This window comes from Lissotriton helveticus, chromosome 10 (genome assembly GCF_964261635.1).
Source record: "Lissotriton helveticus chromosome 10, aLisHel1.1, whole genome shotgun sequence".
In the NCBI taxonomy this organism is placed as follows: domain Eukaryota; kingdom Metazoa; phylum Chordata; class Amphibia; order Caudata; family Salamandridae; genus Lissotriton; species Lissotriton helveticus.
Window position 1 is genome coordinate 651,349,004 of NC_136071.1, and position 20,913 is coordinate 651,369,916.

Sequence of the window (20,913 nt, forward strand, 5' to 3'; positions counted from 1 at the left end):
ATTTTGCCAAGTTTAATTAGCAGTTTAATGCTGCATACGTGCTGCAATGGCAGACTTGGGACATTACTTAAGGGCTACTTCAGTGGGAGGTACAATAAGTGTTACAGGCCCACTAGTAGCATTTATACTAGCCCTCCTTACCAGCCCTTTTTACCAGCCCTGGCGATATGGTGTACCACCTTACTAGAGACTTGTAAGTAAATTAAATATGCAAATCAGGTATAAGTAATTTTTACCATGCTTAAGGGACAGAGCATAAGCAATTTAACACTGGTTAGAGTGGTAAAGAGGACAGAGTCCTAAAGCCAGCAAAAAACAAATTCAGAAAAATAGAAGCGTGAAGGCAAAAACCTTTGGGGGAAGACCACCCTATGGTTGACAGGTCTAACAAGGACTTTTTCAGACAAATTCATAATGTTCATTCAATTTTCCGGTAGACAGTATATGTGGAGATTGTTATCGGAACTCTGGTGCCCATTCAAGAAATGGTGTGAAAAGAAAGATCTAAACCCCTTGTTTTGTCATAAAGTAAATGTATTCCAATTTATTCAAGATGGATTTTCTCTTGGTTTCAGAAAAGCTCCATTGAAACTTCAGGGGGCAGCTATCAAAGCATTTAAAGAGAACTGGATATGTTTCAAAGAAAGTGAGTCCCTTGTTTGGTGACTTAACCAAGTTGGGATTTGTGATTGGTAACAGAAGTCTTCAAGAGATCTCAATTTGAATGTTTAGAACCTACTCATCTAAAGTTAATGACCATTACGGTACCTTCCCTGGTAGCAACCACAACTACAAGAACAGGAAAACTATGATCTTTCTGTTACAAACATCCCTAACAAAGGATTATTTTTCAATAACATGGTTGTAAAATAAGGACCTTCTTACAATTCCAAGGTTACTTTAAAGTTTGACATAGACCAGGAGAAGATTTTACCAAAATTCTTTCTAGAACCTTTCTATCATGAAGAAGCACATTTTCACAAATTGGATGCAAAGAGGGCGATCTTTAACTACATTGATAAATTCACATCTTTCAGTCAGAAAGACACAATATTTTTTAATTTGGGTCTAGCGGGGAAGGGAACTAGACCATCTCTTTAGACTTTGAGCAGGTGGCTAAAGACCTTGAATGTTTTGGCTTCCCAGAGAAAGGGAGGCGTCTCTACTTTAATAATACAGGGATGGCCAACTAATAGTTTGTTGACGGCAATTCAGCCACATGGACTAGCCCAACTACCTGTGTAAAGTGAATAGTAGATGAATACATTTGTTTTTGGAAAGATGAATTATTGGCAAGTTTCATATTTGTGTCACTATGATCATTTTGGTTTATTGCTTTGACAGATCTCATGTGTAATGAGAGGAACAAGGAAGGGGACAAAGAGGTAATTCCTAGATCACTTACCAGTAATTCCATTACTTTAAGTCTATACTTCCATGTTCTGGCATCCCCACCTCACAACGTATTAAAGATGACTCTAGTGGAAGGTGGACAAAGGAGTATTTTAAATGTTACTATGATCGTTCTGCTGACAACATGTCTGAAGGAGGCATGACATCTAATATGTGAGAAACCTGAACATTCTAGACGAAAATAACCTTACATTAGTGTATAAATGTAACCTGACATTAATGTAGAAAATGCATAACAAAGTGAACTGCCTTTTTTTTAAATGTGCTAATAATTACCGAGCAGCATAATATTTTGCATACATCTTTAATTTCTATGGACCTTTCAGGACTAGGCCTAAATTTCTTTTGAATTGTCTTACCTTTCCCCTTTAAATAAAATGAAAGCTTATTGAAAATGCTGATGTAATGCTAGTTATTGGTTGTAGGACTCATCATTGCTCTGAAATGTGATGTGTTAAATACAATGTATTCCTTTCTTCCTCACACCGAATGAGTTCATCGTTTTAGACAAATGCATTTGTTATTAGCTTTTGGTTCTTATGATTTAACCAGGATAATGCGGAAAGAAAATGTTTTATCTAATAGACTATTAGTCCATTATAACAATTATATAAAATGTTAGCAAACTACAGACAACACCACGTCAACTTGAGTGTTTACTGTGGGAAGACCATCAGAATACATTATTCACTACTGGCTTAAGGATGACCTAAATGCTGCAGTTTGAAACATATGTCTTCTTATTTCTTTACATTATGTGCTCCTAGCTAGAGAGTCAAGGCATTCTGTGCCCCTTTCCCTGCCATATCCCTTAGCACTTGACTGAGCTACTTTTGCCTGAATTGCCGAAAGCTACTGCTAATGGTGATTTTCAGTCTCCTAGCTTTTGTTAGGAGACTCTGTTTTTCTCTATGCTGATCTTGGCAATTTCTGTGATTATTTCCTTTTATCTGTTTAAACATTTGCTGCTGCAGCTGTTAGGGGACTCAACTGAGTTTACAGAGCTGCTCGTTAAGTAGAGTTTGAACCTTTGTAACTTTTAACTTGTTTCTCCAAGAAATCTTGCTCTTTTCCAAATGGAACTCTTCATGGGTTCATCTTAGGATAGGGTAGGTCCTTCAGTTTAAGATAAGGACTCTTTCCTTTATGAAAAACGCCATTATTTTTACATGTTGACTCTAAATAAAATTCACTTGATATTTCAGTAAACATATCTATCTGAATAACCTCAATAAAAAGAATGTAAAACAATTATTAATTTCTTAACGCAAAATAAAGCTTTTAACACTTTGTCAAGCCTCTCATCATTGACTGAACTCTAAATGCTGTTAGTTGATAAATGTATTCTTTTTTTTATTTTTTCTTATTTAATATTCTTTTTATTGGTAATTTCAGAAAAAGAACATGTTCAAGCAAACAAACATACAGATCATCATGTTACCGCATCCCACATCCCGGCATGATACTTATTGTCATATATCATGTACAAAAAATACCTTCTTGAGTCCAGAAATACATCATCTTTGGGTACAGAGAGTGTTATATATAGTATTTACACATGGGAGTTATTTTGAAGATAGGCTACCAGATAGGACCAATAGTCTCGTGGGCGTGATCCTAACAGTAGGTCCTCTTTATAGGTGAGTAATGTTTCATGGCAGTATGACATGTCACGGATCCATTGTCTGGTTTTCGGTGTATTTTTACTATCCCAGGCCAGTGATATTCGCCTTTTAGCTAGTAGCAATGCGATTAAACAAAATTTGCGTCTCACCGCTCGAACATTGGTTAAGAGGCCTAGCAGACATGTACGTACTGAACATTCAATGGGGACCCCAACCATATTGCCCAATATTTGTGTGACTCTCCCCCAATACTCCAGCACAGGTGGACAATTCCATGCTAGGTATATGAAGTCTGCTGATTCATGTCTACACCGTTTGCAGCGTGCATCCGGTCTTAGGCCATATTTATGAAGTCTTGCTGGTGTGTGGTAAGTTTGATGTAAGTATTTATAATGTAGTAGTCTCAAGTTTCCGTTAGGTGTTAATCTTTCAGTTACCGAGCAAGCTTCCTGACATTCCTCGTCCAAGAGTGGAGTTTCCAAGGGCCCAGTCCATCTGGCATGTGCTTTGTGTGTAGCGTCTGCTATCTCATCTTGCACCACATTATAAAGTCGTGAGATGAGCTTTTTATCATTGGGAGATGTGATAATCAATTGCAGTGCGTTCAGTTTTGGGGGTTCAGTTGGATATGTGGAGTAGTGCTGTTTGATCGCCCCTTGTAGTCTAATGAATTGTGAAGCGAAATAGTGGCGTTTGATTACTGACATAATCAAAGTAATGCATTTGTTTGAACGTTCCTTCATTATATAGATCCCCCATCTTATCAATTCCTATCTGTCTCAATATGCCCATGCCTATCTCCTCCTGGGTGACTTACAGGTTGGGATGGTGTTGCAAGGAGACAGCAGGTGCATATATAGGGGATTTGTGTGCCAGCTTCCCTATTTGATACCATGCAGCGTTTGTAGTATCTACCTTGTTTATGTCTTTACTGTGCAGCGGTGGCCTTTTATGCTTTATTATCGCAGTTAATGGAATAGGGGGTGCATCACTCTCCTCTATTGCTGTGTGAGTGAGATAGGGAGTATGGTGGTACCAGTGGTATGCATATTGAGCTTGTGCACATAAGTACTATAGTTTGAAGTCCGGTACTTTAAAACCCCCCTTCGAGTATGGCAGCGTTAGAGCTTGCAATTCGATCCTGGCTTGTTTACCCGCCCATAGTAATTTAATAAGCAAGGATTGTATCTGTCGGAACACCTCGGGTGGTGGGTTTGATGGGAATATTATTAAACAGGTATAGGAATTTAGGAAGTATTACCATTTTGACTATCGCTAGTCTATTAGCTAGTGATAAAGGTAGTTGGATCCATCGTTCAATTTTGGTCGTAATAGTTCTAACAGCCTTACCGTAATTTTCTCGTATGACAATTTCGGGATCCCTATGAAACCACACACCTAAATATTGCACTGATTCATGTTGCCACTCCAAGGGGAATTCTGTAGTATGCGGGGTCGTACTATTTGTGAAGGGGATTATAATCGATTTACCCCAATTTATTTGGAGCCCAGAGTGCTGGCCATATTTAATGTATTCTCTGAGTAGTGGGGCTAGATTGCAGTCTGGATCTCGCACATAGAGCAGCATGTCGTCTGCATACATTGATATGTGAAGCGGTCTCTCTAAAAATTGCAAGGCTGAGTAATGATGCCCTTGTCTAATTTTGCATGCTAAAGGCTCCACTGCTAATGCAAATAGGAGTGGTGACAATGGGCAACCTTGCCTTGTTCCCCTTTCTATTGTGATGGTTTCAGACACATAGTTGTTAACTCGGACACGGGCAACAGGTTTGGTGTAGAGTATCTTGACCCATTGTTGGAAAATTGGAAACATTACTGCAGCTGCTTTAGTAGAGGGATTTAAATAGTGTGCCAATGCGAACAGTGTTCTAGTGTTATGAGCTGTGATCCGGGTCGGTATGAATCCAGATTGGTCCGGTAATACTAAAGCAGTCATGAGGGGTTGTAGGCGCACTGCTTGCAATTTGGCCAAAATTTTAGAGTCTACATTGATTAGTGACAGCGGCCTGTAGGAGTCACAGCGCGTAGGGTCTTTCGCAGGTTTCAATAGAGTCACCAGCACTGCTTCTCGCAGGGTAGGCGGGAGAATAGATTTCTCGAATGCGTCCCCATACATAGCAACCATTTGTGGCGCTAACAGATCCACAAATGCGTTATAAAATTCACCCGTGAAGCCGTCAGGGCCTGGAGTCTTTCCATTTGGTAACGATTTGATAATCTCAGTGACCTCTTCTACAGTGATTGGGAGGGAGAGATATTGTCTTTGGGTGTCTGATAGCCATGCAATGGCCACATCTTCCATATACGCCATTATCTCCTCCTTGGTGGCAGTGTGGTGTGATTTATAGAGTGAACCGTATGTGGTCATAAACTCCTTCAGTATACCCTCGATGGTGGTTTGCGTCGCCCCATCTGAGTTCTTGACCTGCAGCACTGTTTGCGCAGCCCGGCCCTGGCATATTTTCGAGGCCAATACCTTCCCGGGCCTACCCCCCTCACCATAAGTTCTGGCTCTGGCATGTTTCGTCCTGTATTTTATTTCATCCTCGGCCAAAGACTGATGCTCTGTCATTATCTCCCTAATATCTCCCAGCAGTTTCGGGTTTTGGGATTCTTCGCACTCGCACTCGCACTCTAGGCCCCTAATTTTATCCTCACTTTTAGTTAATTGCCGGCGAATATCTTTCAATATTCCTGCATTAGTGCTTAAGCACACTCCACGCAATGTCGCCTAAAAGGCTTCCCACAGCAGACTTGGATCATCTGTGGAGGGCTCATTATTAAGAAAGAATTCTGATATGGCGTTTTTGTGATTGTGTCCTTGTAAACCGTGTCTGTTAGAGCCCTAGCATTAAAACGCCAGCTGTATGGTGGTGGTATATAATGGGGGAGTGTAAGCGATCAGAAAACGGGGTTGTGATCGGATAGCGTCCTCGGAAGATGTTTAACCTCATCAGTCCAGAACGACACATTTTGTGATCCTACCCAATAATCTATGCGGGGCCAACTGTTGTGTATACTAGAAGTGTGTGTTGCTTCTCTCCCAATCGGGTGTTTGATGCGCCAAAAAACATACAGTGTGAGTTCTGTCATAATATCATTCATTTTGCGCATGACTTTCTTGTAGGGTACCACCGTAGATCCCGATCTATATCGTTTCTGCCATACTTCATGAAAAAATTCAGGCGCATGTGTTAGGTCCATATGTATTGATAAGCACCACTTTCTGTCCCCGCAGCACCCCCCTGATAATGACCTATCTACCCATGGGGTCAATCTCAGATGCGTCAATGAATACATTTGTGCCTTTTTTGACCAGTATGGTCACACCCCTAGCATATGAGGAATACGTAGAATGATGACATGATTCTGCCCATCTATGCCCTAGTCTGCAATTGGAATGAGGGGCTAAGTGTGTTTCTTGGAGCATAGCGATGTCAATATGCAGTCTATCTAGGTATGCAAACATGTGCGTTATCTTTTTGGGGTTTTTAAGTCCTCGCACATTCCATGTTAATAAATTCAAATGTGCAGGTCTTAGCCTATCTGTAGCCATAACTTAAGTTGACATCTGATCCCCATGTAAAAATATCTCTCTCGGTACATGCATGATGAATACAGGTATCTGTCCAACAATCGAGTTCAAAGCATCCCTGGATTGTGGCGCATCTTAAACAATCTGATATGTAGAACATATCCTCATCCCCCAACCCCCTTCCCACTTTAGAACCCCAAACATGCCAAAGACATATCCCTTCACATCCCTCAACAAAACCATAACCAAGTCGGGGAGTACCCATTGGAGGGTCTGCCATGGGCACACAACACCATCCACCGTGGCGGATGCGGTCAAGGTAACAATAACAATGCAGCATAAATGCTGGTAGTTAGCGATTTAAAAACATATCTCTTTTGGTATTTATCAGTACTTAAATGAGTCCCAGTCTGCACAATCTTATAGCACTATCATTTACATTCATGCCATTAGTGTTATACAGTGAATGATAAGCATTCATCCTACTCCATCAGTACAGCAGGCTATTTGCATAGTACCTGTAGTGGGACGGGAGCAGTTCATTTGGTATGTCTACACCAGAGTGAGCAGTATTTGAATGACTGTTCTTACCACTATATAGTTCAGTTCCATGGTACCCATGTGGTGCAAAGCATCTGTTACAATCTCAGACGTGACCCAGTCTGTACATGCCACGTGTGTCCTAAATGTACGAATCATTGAACCAGGAGCTGTTGGTGCAAGTTATTTTCTTCTTATCATAGTTCCTATCCTCAATCCTTGTTCCGCTTTTTCCAGACAGTCACTCTTAGTCCGAGTCCTGATTATTCTCTTCTCGCCGACGATCTCTGCTTTTCGAGCTGATTTTCTTGATAAAATCCTGTGCAGCTTTCGGAGTTTGTTGCAATGTTGCTTTCCCTTCCCACGTTACCTTCAGCTTTGCAGGGTAAAGCATGGCATATTCCACTTTTAACTCTCGCAGTTTAGTTTTGGCCTGTGCAAATTTTTCCTTGCTTGCTGTACTGCCATTGTGAAGTCGGGATAGAATTCCAACTTGTTTCCTTCTCTTGCCAACCGGAGTGCTGTGTCTCTATCCCTGTAATTTAAAACCCGCGCGATAATTGGCACAGACTGGTACCGGGAGGTGGACGCGGTGCCAAGGATCGATGTGCGCGCTCCACAATTAGTACATTGGAAAAACTGGTTTCCCCAAACACTGATCGGAGCATGTCCTCCATATACTTCTCCATCCGACTAGAATCCGTGGATTCCGGCACACCCGCTATTCGTATGTTGTTGCGGCGTGATCATGCCTCCAAATCTTCTGCCTTATTCCTAATTACTTCCAGCACTTTTTCCATTCCCTTGCATTTGCCAGCCATAGTGTTTGTTTCATCTTCCACCGCTGCGATGCAGACCTCCGCATTATCCAGACGTTCTCCTTGTTTGTCTAGTTTCGCAGCCATGCAATCTACTCGCTGGGTCAGATTGTCGTTTCCCGTTAATGTCTTGTAGACTAGATTGTATTGCTTTGAGAATAGTCTCCATGGTACTACTAGAATGTGCTCCCTGGTCAAGTTTTGTATCTGAATGCGACGCCGCATCTTTGGATGGTTTCTTTGATTCGAAAGTGAGTTTGTTTTTTCTGTTTGTCTGGCTTCCCCATGGTTACGGATGCCTGTACATGTTGACTGCAGCGATTGTTCACTTTTTTGCTGCTACGTCAAGGGGTTCCGAACGCTATAACGTGCCAAAGGAGGCCAAACTGACTGCGAAGGTCGAGTGCGTGCCAGGGCATTCAGCACCTTTATGATTGTAGTGATTAGTTGTGGGTCGCACTTACGTCCTCAATTTGGGATAGTCGTGAGCGTCATGTATGATGGCACCAGCCGGCCTTGGAGTATGGGCTGTCCTGGAGCCAGACGGCACAGCAGGGCGGATTATCTTGGTGGAATAGTTTCGCTTCACTGTTTCACGCGCCAATTTTTAAAAGTGAACTGTTATGTGACCATGCCCTGATGTTCTCATTATACACAAGGATGTATCCGAGCATACCATTTGTCTTTCCGCCTCCCGGCGCACCTCCTCGGCAAGCCAGACAGCACCGTTATTTTGTGTGTTATGCCCAGGCATCCGGGCGCGCTGTAATACTCGCCGCCATTTTACGATCAGGTCACGGTTTAGGGTCACTTCGCTGTGTGGCCTCGTAGCACCCACCACCAGTATTGTATTAGCAAATTCCAAGCGTGTGTAGACACTTACAGCTGAACTTTGGGCACTGCATAAGCGGCAGCGGAATAGTGCTTTACCGAGTGCTCTGTTTCTGATGTTGATGCTCGTGTTATGTCCGCCATTTTATGCCTGTGGAAGCGCTGCTGGTCCTGTTGGGATTTGCGTGGTGTCTAAACCCTATCATCAGGCCTCAATTAAAGTTTATGTGCACGGGCATTATGGAGTTCACACGCGGATATTCACAGTCACGGTAATCCCGCCCGTTTCCGCTTACATTGTACAGTCTCGCAAATGCACCCTAATCGCACTATGGGTCGTCTAGTGTTTCTCCCTCCTCCACTGATTAGCGATTAGTACCTTTTTATTTTCGGACATTCATCAAGCAGCGGTTTTAGGCGGATGGTGTCCGTGCTGCATGCGGTTCTGACTCGGCATCAGCCGCGTTCGTGAGTCAGCTTCCCCCACTGCCGTTATCTCCGTGTCTGCATTAGGCGGCCCCCATATTGTTTGTGGTTCTCGCAGCCCGGGCCAAGCACTTCAAAGTTGATTTCGTTGTCTGTGACGCATTTCAGCGCGAAACTTCACCTTCCGAAGGAGCTGTACACCTTTCGATTCGCATTGCAACCTGTTTCACGGCAAAATGACGCTGCTTTCTGCTAATATAAGGCCATTACGTGAGCTTGACCGGCGGAGCTGTCTCAACAGGCAGCCATTCCACAGTGCGCCCTCTAGCGCCCCCCGTAAGTTGATACATTTGATTTGTGTTCCTTTAGAAAACTGTGGCAAAGATCTGTACACTGCAAAATGGATATGACATGGAGTTGGGTAAAGATTGAACTGTTGATACATTTTTCATAATTTTCAATCTATCCTACTTAATGCTCAGTACGAGGACAAATGGAATTACTGGCAAGTGATTTAAGCAATGTATCACATGATAAGTACAAAGCGTACTTACATTCCAAGCAGACACATTGATTGTGTGATAGTGTCCCCAAGATGCCAGGCCTAAGTCAGACTGTCAAATCAATCTTTGTGTAAGCAAATGGTGATCAACAGTCTCAAATATATGCACCTGGATCATGACTTCATAAGAAACATTTGTGATGAAATGTGAAAAAGTTGCTTTTTGTAAATATTTAATAAAAACATAAAATGTACATTTATTTAATTTGTTAACAATGAAATACACAATTTAATCAGCAGTTCTTCTCTAATCTGTTGGTGTCTGTGTAGTCTTACATTACTTTCTATTTTGTTTGAAAATAAAGACTTACACATCCAAGATGGTAATGTTTAGTAGTGTGGAGGGATTCTGCCTTGGGAGAAATCTAGAGAAGTTGACAGGCTCTTTTGAGATTGAGAGAGTATTAGTGTGAAATGGTGGAATCCAGTGGGGACAGGGAGGAATGGGAAGAAAAGAGAATATTAAGATGGATTAGGAACATCAACTTGAAGAGAAATATTGTCCAAAAAATGCCAGGCCCAAAGACAACATCATGTTGCATTGATGGAAAGAGGAAATATGTGGGAGTACTTGCAATTCAACATCAACACTGCCCCCAAAAATGAATCAAAAGGACACATATGATGCATAAAATGGAGAGCAACATGGCAAGAATGACATTTGCATTCCAAAAGAGCAGAAACTGCATTTGCTCAAGATATGAAAGGTAATTACTATTTTCAATGTCATAGCTGTTAAGGAGTTCCAGGAGCTTCCAGTCCTGCTCTGAAAATGAGTCAAGGAAGAAAGGTTTAGAGACTATGATTATCTTCCAGGCAGTGTAGAGGAGGGCAATATAACTTTTATTCTGATATATATCATTGTATTTTGCCAGGTAAAGAAGCGTATACCCATTCCATCTAAGCAGAACCCAGATCTTCTTCTAATAATTTTAGTTCAAGACAGTGGCATTAAACCTGGGGCAAATTTGTATTCCATTTTTTTGCTACAGAAAGGGTAAATGGTTTGATGGCCTAGTGGTATTTTTACCACAACCAATAAATATCTAAAAAGGCTTATTTTTTAATGCCCAATAATAATGCCCCATGACTGGCAGTAAGGTGGAATACCGATTTCACCAACAATATCACCCCCCTAGAGTAATGATTTTAGCGGAGTGGATATTTATCAGCATCTAAATTTTGTTTACACATGAGTAATAATAATAATAATAATAATTCTTTATTGATTGATTATTTAAAATCTTACAATATTACTAATACATAAAATGTACTATAATAAATAAGACCAATGAGAAAATCGTTGCAGCATAAAATTCATTAGATTTCATTAAAAGTACTTCGTTTTAAAATCTTACTCTCCTAATTTTGTTTTTGCTATTAGTAGGAATCTTACAAAGGTAGCGTTCATACTTATATCATTTGATCGGAGACAACATTTCAGAGCGTGCCTACATGTCCTCATTCCACGTACATTAAAGGCTAATTTAAGTAAAGATCTTCTTTCGTTTTGGAGTCTAGGACAAATACATAAAAGGTGGACCATGTTCTCCTCTCCGTTTTTACAAAGTCTGCATAATGTGCTGGTTTCCATATTTTTCCAAGTGGGGAGGTGACAAAGTCCCGGGAGAATTCCAAATCTCGCTTTAAGAAGAACTTGTTTATTTTTTTCTGTCCAGGGTGTTTCCAAGTATTCTTGTACTTTCTTTTTTTTGTATCCATTTTTTACTGTCCAAGCATGTTTTCTTTTTATCAGTTTTTCTTTGTCATTTACAAGGGATAATTGGTTTGTACTTCTATTAATTATTTTTTTTAAAGATACGTTACTTATCATGTTATTCCAAATTGTAATAGCAGCAAACTCATCTATCGCTTCCTTAAGATAGTTCCATGCCGTTGACTTTACGTTATTATTTATTTCTTTCCATAATAACTGTGATATCTAATTATCATGATAATTTTTTATCCGATTCCAGGTCTTAAAAAATTGACCCTTTCTCGCATAGTATTGGTTGCTTAACCCGAACTCCAGTCTGATTTGAGCGGGCGAAGCATTAGTTGGGAGGCGAAATAGTGACTTGTATGTTTTAGCTATAGCATTATTTATTATTTCAGTGTCCTTTCCTATTAATGATTCACTGCCATATGTAATGGTTGGTAGCAGTCTTGCCCCTATAATCTTGAAAAGCGGCCCATATGTGAGGTTGCCAAGTGATTTTTGTAAGATTCTGAATGCTGCTATCAAGGCATTTGTCTTCCTTTGAATATCCCTTTTTTGAGTCTGATAATTGCCCTTCTCATCAAAAATTACACCCAGATACTTGTATGTTTAAACTTGCTCCAGTTTGGTGTTCTCCAAGTACCATTTGTTTTTATGTCTTAGGTTTATGTTCTTGGTGACTACCATGATTTTGGTTTTCGTTTCATTTATCACCATCCATTTTCCTTTGCGTACATGAGAGTTCGATTGATTAACCGCTGCAATCCGGCTTTAGTGTGGCTTAAAAGGATTGCATCGTCTGCATACAGCAAATTAGAGATTTGCTTTCCAGCTAATTTCGGAGGGTGAGCGTTTAATTCATCCAAGTTCTCGGTTAAATCTGCCAAGAATAAATTGAAAAGAAGTGGAGCCAGTACACAACCTTGCTTAAGGCCTTCATTTGCTGGGATTTCCTTTGATAGCATTTGCCCATCCCCCATCCTCACCCTAACCCAGGTTTTACTATACAAGAGCTGAGTCAGTTTCAACATGACCATTGGAATATGTTTTTCCTGGAGCTTTTTCCATAATAAATTTCTTTGAACAGAATCAAAAGCTGATTTGAAATCTACAAAGCATAGATACAAGGGTTGTTTGACTCTGATTGACTTATCCATTAGAAGCGATAATGCCAGGATATTTGTCGTTGTCCCCAGCCCTTTAATAAAGTATGTGTGGCCAATCGCCAAACAAAGCACATACATGTCCACGCCTGGGCTAGGCTGCCATAATCAGGGGTGTTGGAATACGCTCTAGCCAATATTATTGGCATATCCTTCTATACTTAACCAACAAGAATGTAATAGGAAATCTTTGAGGCAGAGGGAGTTTATGCTATCCTAAGAATTAACAAAAACCCTAAGATAAGACAACAAAGTAACACACTCTTCCTCTCTATGGCCTCTTAAATTTCAAAATGGTCGTGCACACGTAAACCAAAAATCAGGCAGGATCCACTGGAACTTGAAAGCAATCAATAAAATGAACATTGTAATTTCTTCGGTTTTGTTAAATTCAATAGGTGAAAAAGTTGACCCCATACCAGATATGAAAATACAGTGCACTCAATCGTGGCCACCCTTCATGCAAACGCAAGTAGCAAAGATGAAGTCAAAACTCTCCACAGTGGAAAGCAAACAGATCACCTGTCAGTACACTAAAATAAACTGACCAGACAATTCCTATCATGTTATAAGACAAAAAGAAATAAGAAATGTAAAGAAACTTCATCTACAAACTAAAGCAAAAGAAAAGCAAGCCCAAAAGGACAAAAATTGGGTAGATATTAATATCATAGTAAAAAGTGGAAACAATAAGGCATTCTGGAACATAGTATCTGCGCACATGGTGATAAGAAAGTCAACTCAAGCGTCACCAGTTCCACCATCCGAATGTGGGAAACATATTCTAAAGCTATATAAATCTAACAACTCAATACAAGCCTCGTCTAGCCAGTGCATCGATCAAAAGGGTCAGTCTGAACAGGGCATGTTAACTAGTTCAGCTACCCAGATTGCTGCTTTCAATAAATCTGCCAGATCAAAGCAGAAATGGGCCTAGATAGCATTCCAATCAAAGTTCTTCAATCAAATCTTGAAGAATAGAGCCAATTCTTAATTCCTCTTTTTCAGTATTCATTTGAGACTAGGCATATACCAAAATACAGTCAAGGGAGCATTGTTGTCACCCTCTTAAAAAAAGGCTCCAGTTCAAATCCTATCAATTACATAGAAATTGCGCTTTTAGAAGCCACTGGCAAGATTTTTGCAGCATGCGTATTAAACCATCTAAAATATTGGGCATTTTGGAACAACATGATCCCCTTAACACAGGCTGGTTTTCGATCAAAACATGCAAGTATGGACAACACTGCTATTCTACAGACTGTTCTGAATAAGTATGTAGTGCAAAAATCACAATTAGTTTTTTGTGCCATCATTGATTTTTCAACTGCTCTTGACAGCGTGGACAGGCAAAGGCTATGGGAAAAGCTTGAGAGTTAAGGGGTCCTCCATGATTTACTCACAATAGTTATATCTGTGCATACTGAAACATGGTGTATAGTAAAAATGGTGGAGATAGGGGCTTATCCAGACCAATCCCCACGATGAATGGTTTGAAACAAGGCTACCATCTCGCCCTCTTGTTATTCTCCATTTATATAAGCGATCTACCTGGGTACTTTTCCCAAATTAATAATTTTCCCCCAAACCTAGCGCAAAGTGAAATCTATAGCTTAATGTACGCAGACGATATCGTTATATTTGATCATACCCCAATTGGATTACAAAGGAACCTAACTGAATTAAATAGATATGCAAAAGAAAACATCTTGGTGCCTAATATCTCCAAAACTAAAATTTTACCTTAGAGGAAGAAGGACATTTTCGCCTTTACTTGGTTTTTGGGAGGTAAACCAATTGAGGTAGTGAAAGATGATTCTCACTTTCATCACCTGGGCCAAAGGCTGACTCCCATGTTGGGGCCTTAAAGAAATCTTATTCCTTGACTTGGAACAGACATTTTAAATTCCTGCTAGAGGTTTATAGTGTGAAAATCCCACCTATTCTATGTTATGCTCTGGAATATATACAGATTAGAACCCCGCACCCAATAAAAGTGAAAGAAGTGATTATCGTAAGAAAACTGCTGGAAGTCTCTCAATATGTTCCTGCACAAGCCTTATGCCTTGAGCTCTCTTTAATAAGTACATATGCTCGAGCCATCTCTAATATTATAAGGTGGGCTTTTAACCTTTGACATGCGGATCATAGCTCTCTAAGACATATATTAAAATTAGAGCCTCTTAGAGAAGAATCGGCACTGCATACTTTCAATAGGAATCTTAAAGCAACCCTAGAGGCATCACAATGCACTATAGCACTTTTGCAGGATTGGTCCCTAGCACATTTGAAGCTCTTTTTAAAACATATGAGACCGAGAATAAGTTTTGACTCAGACATGGAGTATTGTACTCAATTAAAACATTACAAAAATATGAGGACACTATAGTATATAAAACTCCTGAGCATTACTTAAAGTTTCAGCTTGAACATAGAGTAAGGCATTGTATCCTTCTCCTGTGATTAGGAATTCTTCCATTAAAAGTTTATTCTACCAGATGGGATACCTCTGAATGTTCATCAGGCATCTGTAACTTGTGTAACGGTGAAGTATAAGACCTTTGCCATGCACTTTTAATTTGCCCGAATTCGACCCTGGTAGAAGCCCGGCAATGTTTCATAAAACGTATTATCCTGTGATATAACTCCAATTTATCTTAAGATTTAATATCATTGTGTAAGTCTCCTCTAAATTAATGCATTTGCTATAACTTGTACAACTTCCTAAAGAGTTTTTCTTAACTTGTAAAAAAAATGCTACAATTTTAATAACCACAGATTATGTACTTGTACTCGTTAAATTTAAATTACCATGTCAACATCATGTTTTTAAAGAAAGTTCAAAAGTATAAATACAATTTTTTTGAATGATGTATTTGTATTTCATGACCTCAGATAAGGTCTGAATCAAATACAAAAAATGTTGTTTAAGAAAGACATTTGATACCATTGGATTGCTGCCCCATTAGAATCAAATGTCAAGCTTTTTTAAATTTCTCTGCGAATTCTAGGAGAATACCTGAAATAAATCAGCAGTAATAGTTTTCAGGGGTTCTTACCCCAGACCAGATTTAATATACAAGTAGAGTGGATGTACGCAGGAACAATTAAATATGTACATGCAGAACTTTTGCTACACTGCCACTATTTACGACTTCTCAAATGCACTTTGAAAATGGAAAAGTCAGTTATTATTAGCATTATTAATCAACATTGGGAATTCACATTTGCAAAGTGAAGATTTTGTCTATCTAAATTGATCTTAGAAATAAGGATTTATGGTGCACATGCATCAAAACTAGAAAAAGCGATTTTTTATTTGCAATAAATAAGGAATCGCAAATAAAAAAACACTAACCGCAATGCATCAAGAGAATCGCAAAAAAATTGTGATTCCCTATAAATCGCTAAATCGAGAGCAAGTACACAATTGCGACTCGCTAACACAGGACATCGCAAAAAGCGATTTCGGTAATAGCGATTTCGGTATTAGCGAAATCGCTATAAGCGAAATAGCAAAAAACAGGTCGCACCAGGAAGTCATCCAGTCCATGCTACATTCAGTGCCCTGAGGAGCTCAGAGGAGGAAGCAGAGAACTGAAGTTGAGCTGAGAAACTTCACACTCTGTTTCCAGCTACTGTTCCCAGACCCAGGATGGACAAAGACGATGCAGGGAAGAGTGCCACGCCTAGGAAGAGGAAGCTGAGGTTCTCTGAGAGGGAACTTGAACGCCTGATTGAGGGTGTCAGCAGTAGCCATGATGAACTTTTGGAAAATTGTCCCTGAAGGTGCCAGAGGCTGTAAAGCACAAAGTTTGGCTGCGCATAAAGGAAAAAGTGAATACTGTGGGAGTCACACACCGCAGTATTGAGGAATTGAAGAGTGGTATGAGCTGAGGAAACGTTCCAAGGAGGGTGAAGGAAGCAGCTAGCAAGGGAGGGGTCCATCGAATGCACCCGCAAACATAGCCCTGGAGGACCTTGTTGAGGGGACAATCGAGCCAGAGGCAGTCATCGGAGTGGCACAATTGGACACATCCGGCGCAGCAGGAACACCACAAGGTAAGATGCATGCAAGCGCTAATCTTCTGCATACTGTATAATCGTGCACATTCACCCAGACAAATCAAAGTGTACAGGTAAAACCCCATGCCACGTTTCACCTCATACACAAAATGCATCATGGAAGTTGTAGTCATGTCAGACAAGTGGTCATTCAAAAGCAAAAATGGTTTATTAAACATACAAATACTGCATGCCAGCCAGTGTGTTTAAATCAGTGATTTATTTTGAAAAAGTATGCCAAATGATAAACAGATTTAGGATCATACAAGACTAATACTGCACTGTTTCACATCACAGATGGAGCGGAGGCAGACTCCGAGGATAGTGACCAGCTCGTCATCTCAGAAACAACTGCAGAGACGGATGCAGAGAAATGGAATCCGATCAGACTCAAGCACCCACTACAGCCTCCAGACACGTGTCCCTTCACCAACTCCAACAAAGGCACAGGTCCAAACAGAACAACGGCGCAGGTCCAGGGCCCGTATTGTGGCATATGATGAGCAGGTTCCAAATGTATATGGCGGCGTGGAGTCTCAGATGCTACATGTGCAGCGCCTGCAAAGGAGACACTTGGACACAATCAATATGCAGATCACAAAGCTGGCCAAAAACATGAGCACAATGGCAGACAATGTGCGCGAACTAACAACAGTGGTTGCTGAGGGGAATCAGAAAACAAACTTGAGCCTACAGGAGCTCACCCGTGCGTTGCTTGCAGGTCAATGCACTAAGCGGAGAAGGCATCACCAGAGCCTGATCCGCATGTCAGCAAATACAAGGGCCATCAAAAAGCTCTGTAACACCACTGCTCTATTGGCACGGTGCTCCCTGTCAATGCAGATTGATCTTGGCCATTTCTGTGGGGATGTTGCAAGGTCCTTAGTACAAGTGACCACTGCTGTGGAACACATCCAGTCTGGGACTGTGAGTGCCATCAACTTGGAAGGGAAGGGGAGGAGTAGCCTATCGGTGCCAGTGACCACTAACAGGAGGCGCAGTTTCCGCAGCTCAACATCCACAGGATCACGTCGGGGTGATGTTGCAGAGGCAGGCAACAGGAGACTGGGGGTAGGTGGCAAGAAGCGCTAGCCAGGCATATACTCCTTTTTGGCCATGGTGGGGTAACCATGGTCAATTTCAACTTAGTGATTGCCCTCCAGTGCTGAATGCAATGTTATTTTGACTTTATAGAACAATGCAATCACCTTCCAAATTTCAAAATGCACTTCTCCAGTTTGACATGTGCTCATGTTAATAAACATTTACGTTCAGCATTTGTTTGAAATTGGCTCATTACTACCTACCTCAAAAATGATGTTGTGTGATGTGTGCACGTCTCCTCTGACCCTCTGCACTGTTTGCCACATGTGCCTGTCAGTGTTGTGTGGGTGGTTGCTCGTCACCATCCGAGTCACTGTTGTCCATCTCAATGGGAAGGCCCCTTCTGGTGACAATGTTGTGCTGAAGATGGCTGTAATGCCAGAAACCGGTCCTGGAAGCTTGATTCCAGTCCAGGGAAGACATGGCTTGGCAGTTCGGTCTGGACTGTTCCCATGAGGCACAGGGTCAGACTGATTTGCATATGGCCATGTCTGAACTGGGGTGGCGGAGTGAGCTAAAGAACGGTGATGGATTAAACCCAGATCAGTTGACTGGGGGTGAGTGTTTGTATTGTCAACGCTCCGTCCATCATCCCCTTTGGTTTTTCTTTGTTCGCCCTAAGTTGGCAGGGTATGCTCAGACGTGAGTCCCTTGCTCACTTTGCCCCTGGATTCAAGCAAGCCCGGCTGAAGACGGCTGTAATGCCAGAAACCGGTCCTGGGAAGCTTGATTCCGGTCCAGGGAAGACATGGCTCGGCAGTTCGGGCTGGACTGTTCCCATGAGGCACAGGGTCAGACTGATCTGCATATGGCCATGTCTGAACTGGGGTGGCGGAGTGATCTAAAGAACGGTGATGGATTAAACCCAGATCAGTTGACTGGGGGTGAGTGTTTGTATTGTCAACGCTCCGTCCATCATCCCCTTTGGTTTTTCTTTGTTCACCCTAAGTTGGCAGGGTATGCTCAAACGCGAGTCCCTTGCTCACTTTGCCACTGGATTCAAGCAAGCCCGGGTGAAGACGGCTGTAATGCCAGAAACCGGTCCTGGGAAGCTTGATTCCGGTCCAGGGAAGACATGGCTTGGCAGTTCGGGCTGGATTGTTCCCATGAGGCACAGGGTCAGACTGATTTGCATATGGCCATTTCTGAACTGAGATGGTGGAGTGAGCTAAAGAATGGTGATGGATTAAACCCAGATCAGTTGCTTGGGGGTGAGTGTTTGTATTGTCAACGCTCCGTCCATCATCCCCTTAGTTTTTTTTTTTTTTTGCATGGCACATACAGCCACAATCCTGCAGCAGGTCTCGAGGCTATATTGCAATGCACCACCAGTTTTATGAAGGATTCGAAAGTGACTTTTGAGTATGCCGAATGTCTGTTCTACTACATTCCTTGTGCTTCTGTGTGCCGCGTTGTACCTCTGTTCCTGTGGTGTGTCTGGGTTCAAGTATGGTGTCAGGATATATTTGCGCAAGGCATATGAGGTGTCACCTACAGGGTGGAAAGCAAAGGGTTAGCCACAGTAATGCTGTTACATTTTGTTTCATGATGTAGCAACTAGATATATGTATGTACCAAGTAGGCGTTTTTTGCCAAATTCACCCCAGAGCAGACGCCTGTGGATGCCACTGTGGCGGAATATATATGAGAAATTTGTGCTCCCTGGAAACTTTGCTACGATTTCCGTTATTATATGCTTTGCATTGCACCTGACCTGTACATTGATGGAGTGGTACGACTTCCTGTTCTGGAAGATGCACTCGTTGGCTGCTGGTGGACAGATGGAGACATGCGTGCAGTCAATGAATCCGATGACATGTGGAAATGTGCCACCTGGTAGAACTCAAGTTTTGTCTGGTTCAACTCCTGTGGGGTTGTGGGGAAGGTGATGTGGGAGTGATCATTGTCAATATGGCGTCAAGGAATTTTCGGACGAAGCGTGAGAGTGAGCTTTGGGATACAACTCGGGCTACGGCTACTAACCTCTGGAAACTGCCTGACGCTAGTAGGTGCAGGCTGCATAGGAGCTGTACGTGAGCAGGGATAGCATTGGTCCACCGGGTCTGGTGCTGCAGCAGGGGTTCCAAATCTGCTATGAGGCGCAATATTATTGCACAGTTCAGCCGGTGCTTTTCATATATTTTGTCTTCATTTTGGCCCAGCAATGCTATGCACACTCTGAATAAGCTCTCCTGTATCCTCCTCCTGCGCTGGGTTGCTGCATTGATCCTCATCCTCCTTGCCAGCACGTAGAGGGCTGCCATTGTGAAAGGCTTACGGGGTCTCCTGAGGAAATGGAATTACTGGCAAGTGATTTAAGCAATGTATCACATGATAAGTACAAAGCGTACTTACATTCCAAGCAGACACATTGATTGTGTGATAGTGTCCCCAAGATGCCAGGCCTAAGTCAGACTGTCAAATCAATCTTTGTGTAAGCAAATGGTGATCAACAGTCTCAAATATATGCACCTGGATCATGACTTCATAAGAAACATTTGTGATGAAATGTGAAAAAGTTGCTTTTTGTAAATATTTAATAAAAACATAAAATGTACATTTATTTAATTTGTTAACAATGAAATACACAATTTAATCAGCAGTTCTTCTCTAATCTGTTGGTGTCTGTGTAGTCTTACATTACTTTCTATTTTGTTTGAAAATAAAGACTTACACATCCAAGATGGTAATGTTTAGTAGTGTGGAGGGATTCTGCCTTGGGAGAAATCTAGAGAAGTTGACAGGCTCTTTTGAGATTGAGAGAGTATTAGTGTGAAATGGTGGAATCCAGTGGGGACAGGGAGGAATGGGAAGAAAAGAGAATATTAAGATGGATTAGGAACATCAACTTGAAGAGAAATATTGTCCAAAAAATGCCAGGCCCAAAGACAACATCATGTTGCATTGATGGAAAGAGGAAATATGTGGGAGTACTTGCAATTCAACATCAACACTGCCCCCAAAAATGAATCAAAAGGACACATATGATGCATAAAATGGAGAGCAACATGGCAAGAATGACATTTGCATACCAAAAGAGCAGAAACTGCATTTGCTCAAGATATGAAAGGTAATTACTATTTTCAATGT